We start from the raw sequence: 6,647 nt of genomic DNA, 5'->3' as shown, positions 1-6,647 counted from the left end.
TCCTCTTCTTCAGAATGGGAATCACCATGAACTATAAAAATCCATAGATAGGACTTATTTAAAGAATAATTCTAGTAGTGTGGTTTACTGATACTAAGATGTGAGTGAAAACACACAGTCATTTCCAGGGCATAGTAAGGATTACAATACGCCTCCCTCTAGCGAATAACAACTGTAAGTTCTTTTAAGTCTTGAAGGGACAAATTGAAATTCATCCATTAATGTCTAAAGAGAAATGTTAACATTTTTTTCAAATGTTCCAGTTAAGTGAACCTGTGTTACTTATCTGTTTCCCTTCCACAGACCTCATTCTGTGAGTGCTGAGATCCATGTCCCAGCAAATGGAAACCAGAACCATCAACAACTGTCCACTCACAAGATCCCTTTTCCCAATTCAGGCTCTGTTTTACCTGGGCATTTGAAAGGGCATGGAAAGTGCTAGCTCTCTTGTAGTTGCAATGCTCAGATAAAGACAGACAGGATGTCAAAACAACTGAAAAACTGTTGAGTTTTCTCTCATTCACCAAGAACAGATGCTCAGGAAAAAGCTCAGCTCCCTTTCCTCAAGACTGCAGCAATAGGATTCCCAATTTCTGACACTGTGAAGCAGTAAAAGTTGTTTCATCCTAATTGTTACGTAGGTAAACCATATGTAGTAGAAATTAACTTTTCTAATCTATTTAAATAGAGAAATAATCTGCACCATTAGAGCTGTCAGAACTTACAGGGCTGAAGGATAATCCAGTTGCTGTAGAGAGAGGGAACAAAAGCAATGGCATAAGTCTCTATACCATGAAGGAATTCCCTCTCTAGCCACATCAGTGTGGCTAAAGCTGGCCTTGCTTGATTAAAAACAATCAGGTTGTGCAATCCTTTGGCTCCGTGGCTTTTGGAACACGGGATGCGTGAGGGGCAGGAGCATTCTGAGCTGGTCAAATCAAGCTTTGGTGTTACAAGAGCACCTTCTACTGCCTGTGCTGTGGCACTGTGTAAGGAATGCTGAAGCTTGACACAGCTCCCTCTGAACTCATCAGTGCCCTCTAAAAAATGTTAAAGGATGATCTCATGTATAGCTTGGCAAAGGAAATTATGCAGATTTCAGACTACTTGTGTTTTTAGAACTGTTCTTTGAGCTTCAATTCAAAATCTCATATATTTCCATGCTTAAACTCTGTGACCCACGCAGATGCTTTCCCTGCTTTTTCACTGCACTTAGGCTGAATTTCTAGGTTTTATTTCAGTTCAGGCATAATTGTTGAAACTATTTGCAATTTTGCTGGAGTGGAGGATAACATAGCTCACAAACCAGCCATTAATAAAGCAGCAGCTTTAATTACAGTATGTTTTCAACATTGAGGCATTTGAATTCCACATTCTCAAGGAACACCAGTGTCCTGCCAAATTATACACTACAAGAACTATAAACATTGTTTAGCAAAATGCTACTACAACCATCAGACACAATTAGTCATTACAGATCTATCTGCCAGGGAATACTGACACTTTTCCTTCCTTTTTTTCCTTTCCCTTTTTTTTTCTCTCTTGGTCCTGAATTCTTGATAAATCTGCCCAAATTAAATTGAGTGTCCTCACCTAAATACCTCTTTTGGGGGGAAAAATAACTATTCATGAGTTTCTTGTTAACTGTTACATGAATCAATGCAGTTGCAACACGACACCAGAAAGAAGCTCTGACCTTCACAAACCTTATGAACACCAAAAGGGATGACTCAGCAATTGAATGGAGAGAAACAGAAATCATCCATTAAATCATTTAGTGGTGACAATCTTTTTTGTCTCAGTAACCTAATTCTCCACTAACAGAACTAATGGAACCATGGCCACCAAAAACCCCAGTGTATTGTGGGTTCAGATCTCCTTCTCTGCCAGTTTAATTGTGAATAGCCTACTCTTTCTTTCTTTTTCTTTTTTTTTAGGATAAATCTAAACAATCTTGAAAAATCTAACTCAGTACTTTGTTCCAAACAGTTCCTGTTTCAGACATGCTATGCAGAAAACCAGTCTTCACAAAAACTCAGCTTAAAAACTAATATGAGTGGCCACATGCAAACAAAAAGAGATTTTTGTTATCTTAGAAGACCCCCTTGGGGCTGGCACTGCAATACATCTGAATGATTGTGGGTTTGTTCTGTCATCTCACAAGATAAGGCTCCCATGAATTTGCATTCTAATCACATGCACCAAGAGCTTGGAATTTATCCTATTGTTCAACTAGGACACAAGATGTGTATACACTGCTGTCATCCCCTTCCTTGGCAGCGTCCCACTCTACATGAGAAGGCTAAAAAAATAGTTTTCAGAGATGAATACTCAGCAGAAATCTCAGCACCTCGTTTTTGCATATTTTCCCTAGCAAAAATGCAGCCCAGTTCAGCTTTTCTCCTTTTTCTAAGAGTGTCTGGATAACATCAAGTGCTGTCAGTTAGGCTAATTCTGTTCTCGTGTAGTGGATCCATTTTGACATCAAGCTAGACTTGGCCTCAGTTTCGGGTACATACCAGTGGGGACAGGTGGAATTGCAATAATAACTCTTGTCTCCTTGGCTGTGTTATAAAGCTAACCTGTGGAATCCGAGCAGACAAAGCAAAAATGTGCTGAGGTAATTTGTAATTTTTTTGTACCATTTATATGTATATTGAACATTTTAATTATTGAGTATATATCTTAAATCTTATAGACTACACTAGTTTAACCACTTTTCATTAATAGATGACAAAATAGTGATCTTACTTTTTGTACCATTTTCTAAAATTAAGTTGTGGGAGCTCAGTCTGTTTTTGCCCCCTTGTGTTTGGGTATTGTGAGTTGATAACTGTAGCATGTTTGTACTACAAACTGTGCTCTGAACAAGGGCTTAAATCTGTTCAAGTTTCTTCATGTGAAAGGAATGTTGGCAGGGCTAGAGAGAAAAATGAAACACTTTGAAAAAAAATGGTCCTGCACGAAAGAAAGGAACTTTTTCTGTGCAGTAAATGTGATGTGAATAGAGAGAAGGACTGATTGTTGTCCTTTTGTTGTGGCACATACAGAGTGAATCAGGTGTGATTGTGTTTAATCTTGATCTCCCCAAACAGGTTGCTGCTGCTGCTGTGCATTTCCTCACCTCATTGCTGTTTGCTTTCAGTAAATTATCTCAGCCCTCGGTCTCTGCCTTTGTCCCCCTCTAGCTGAAGGGAACAGGGAGGAAGGGCAGGAGCTTATCTGGAGTCGAATTTCCAGCTGGTGATAAACACCACAGTGCCCAAAGTGGCAGTCGTGACAACAATCTTTCACTGCAGGACACACTGCAAGGAGTTATCTTATTTCTTTGGTGGAAACAAGGAGACCCAGGCTTGAACTGAAAACAGAGCTGTTTGGGACAGGCATTTTGAGAAGTCCTTTCTAATTTTAAGAAAGTGTCAAAGTGCAATAGACGACATAGAAAACTCTGGAACCTGTGTCATGGATATTTTTAAGGACATATCAGGAATGACCACAGTGGCTTTCTGGTCCTTCCTTGCCTGGGAGAAGGGATAGTCTAAATCCCTCCGGAGAATGGAAGTGGGTGTAATGGCAGATTTGAGCATTTTCTCTATTTCCTCACATAAAAGAGGTCAGAAACCCCTCTGGAGGCTCTCTTGTCCTCATTGTCAATAGCTCTCCAGTTCTCAAAAATCTTTTCAAGCTGGCTGTTGTTAATCAATAACTAAATATTAGAGGATTCTTGCCTCAGGTATGGGATATTGAGACAGAGCTGGAATAGTGGTAAGTGATGAGCCATCCATAATTTTTTACTCTTAGTTAAATCATTAATGTTTATTACCTGCACTGCTATTTATAAAAAGGTCACTCATATTCCAATGTCAGTGTGATACTAGAACAAATATTTGAAAATTAGATAAATTTCATGTTAGTGAAATGCCATAAAGTCAAAAGAGATTTGGAGAACAAAACATTTCAGTTCGTGTCAGGGATTGACCAAAACAATAAAGTTCTGTTATTTTCATATTAAGTTCTTTCAATCCCCCTGAAAATCTTCTTTCTTTCTCCTCTGCACTGCAAGACACTAAATTTACATTAAAACAAGAGTTCTGAGCAACTGCTGAACTTCTCATTTTATCTTAGCAAAATCCTCTTAGAACTAGAGAAAGGCTAAATTGTTTGCACTTTTGTGTTATCAATATATATAGTAGGAGGAAAATATCCATAAAATGTTCACTTTGTAAAGACCTCCCTGGATTTTTGGAAGTAGCTTATGTTACATGCACAGAGTTGTGATGGAAGGTTTACAAAGTTATTATTGTGTGGCAAGAAAGATGACTCTACTTATTGTCATTTAAAAAATGCCCAACAGTCTTCATGAAGTCCTTAAATAGCATTTTGATTCTTTTTATTCTCTTGGGAAAACCACTCTTTCATTTGTTCCATCCACATCTGCACAGTCAGAAATTGTCCTGGAAATAAAACATTTTGGTGGAGTTTTACTCCTGCTCCTCAGGTATTTTGCCTCTCAGACTGGCAGATGTGGGAATGCTGGGAAGACATTGTGATGAATTGTTTGTGGGGGAAATAAACCTGTGACATGGGTTATCTGCACAGTTGGTCAAAATACAGCACTTAAAAGGTTTTCACACAATTTCCCTTAGCCAGAACACTGCTAAGGGAGGCAATGCAGAGCCTAGGCTGGTAAAGAACTGGGACAAGAAAGTCACAGAAAATGGAAGAAAATGGATCTGCCAAGACCTTTAAAGCCATTAATTTTCAAGGAAAAATGTCTTTGCTTAAATAAATTCTACAGGCATTAACTGACGTGGCTAAAGTATTCTAGGATGTCTTCCTACTCAAACTTCTTGTTTGTTCATTTTCAGAAGGAAGAAGTTTAATTAGATCCAAATTTAACAGTAAAACCTCTGATACAGTGAAGTATTTATATCTGATTTCAGCCATGGGGTTTGTGTAATTTTTTTCCCCAGAACTGCCAGTTCAAACAACTGTAGCAGGAGATAATATCACATTTTTATTCCCATTTGTTTCTGTATCTGGAGCTCTGATGAAATCCTTGGTGCTAGAAAAGGTAACTTTAGTTTGTACACCATCCTTAGGTATATAAACATCACATCCTTAGCACAGAGAAGAAAAAGTCTTCAGGAATGAACACCAACATCATTATTAATAAGAAACATCTCATTTTCAAATTATAACTCTACATATGGCTTTTTGTAAGGTCTTGTGCAAACCCTCTGCCTCATCATTTCCCTCTGCAAGCTGTAGCTAAGTGCAAGAACTAATTATGTGACCCGTGGGTAGTGAAAAATGGAAGCCAAAACCTTCCATTCATTTCATACCTTCATAAAAGCATTGTTCTGATTTGCACCATTTCCAGTGAAAAGAGGATGGATGGTATTTGGAAGAATTGCATCAAGGCAAAATATTGTATTTGGCATTTAAATTCAGAGTTGATAGCAGTTTCAGAAATGCCTGATCCTGATAGTCAATGCCAAGGGCTACATTTTTTGTATTCTGTAATACTCCTCAATAATTGCTCCAAGACACATACAGAGAGAACAGTGCAGAGCAAAGGCTGTTACTAATTCTTTGATCAAAATCAGATGATTTGCCTTTCTGATTTTTCAGAGGTTCCAAGCTGTTCTTGCTTTGGTTTTTGCTGTAAGAATTCTTGATGCTATGTACAACATACATGTTTGCCCCAGCTCCTGAGGCTTGTACATCTGTGAGCAACAAAAATCAAAGTGCAGTAAATTTCCTGAGGATTAATGCCTGGCTGGGAGAGGATGAAGGTCAGCAGCACAGCCAAGGAGCATTACCCCAAACTGGTCATTAATCTCAAAAAATATTTCATTCCAAGGTCAGTATTGTTATTTTAAGGTGGAAATGAAAAAACCCACGGCTGTAGGAATTTTTATTTGATAGGTTTCATGGTAATATCTAGCATATTAAAAAAAAATAATTTGACTTGGGAGAATTACATTAATTAATCAGACCACCAGCCTATCTCCCAGTGACTGATTAGTTTTGCTTTCTTTAACATATGTAACGTCAGAAAAGATTTATAACAATTTTTTTTCCATGTGTAATTGCTGTGAGCCTAATAAAGAGTGACCTGATTTGTGTATCTATTTACAGGTTTCTATTCCCTTCCCAAATTCTAACTCCTACATGTTTCAAAAGGCTGTTGTTTGCACAGTGAGGATACTACAGATTTACTCCCTTTAGAAGCAGTACTTCACCTTAGCACTCCCTTTCCTGAAATAAGTCCCAAAAACCCCCTAGACACTGGCAGCCCTGTGTTTAGGCACCAAAGATGCCAAGGAGCTCAAATATCCCCCAAATATTCTGGCATATTCCAAAGTACCACTGATACAGGTGACAGCTGATGAAAACATTTACAGACTCAGCAAAGGGGGGAAAAAATGCAATTCATCTTACACAATCTGAGAAATCTTTCTAAAACAAAGAGCATTTTTTCCTTGTTTTCTTTGCTTGTTTTGTGTTCTTGCTAGGAAACTTCTCCCTGTGAGGTGCTCCTCAACTTCTCAGCTTTTGTAATTTAAATACCCCTTGGTGGGGATTTGCTGCTGAAAGGGACAAAAATCTTTGAGTTCAGCTCTCCAAGTTTACACACCGGA

The sequence above is a fragment of the Zonotrichia albicollis genome, chromosome 2, assembly GCF_047830755.1.
Source record: "Zonotrichia albicollis isolate bZonAlb1 chromosome 2, bZonAlb1.hap1, whole genome shotgun sequence".
Taxonomy (NCBI): Eukaryota; Metazoa; Chordata; class Aves; order Passeriformes; family Passerellidae; genus Zonotrichia; species Zonotrichia albicollis.
Note: the sequence above shows the minus strand (reverse complement) of the source record.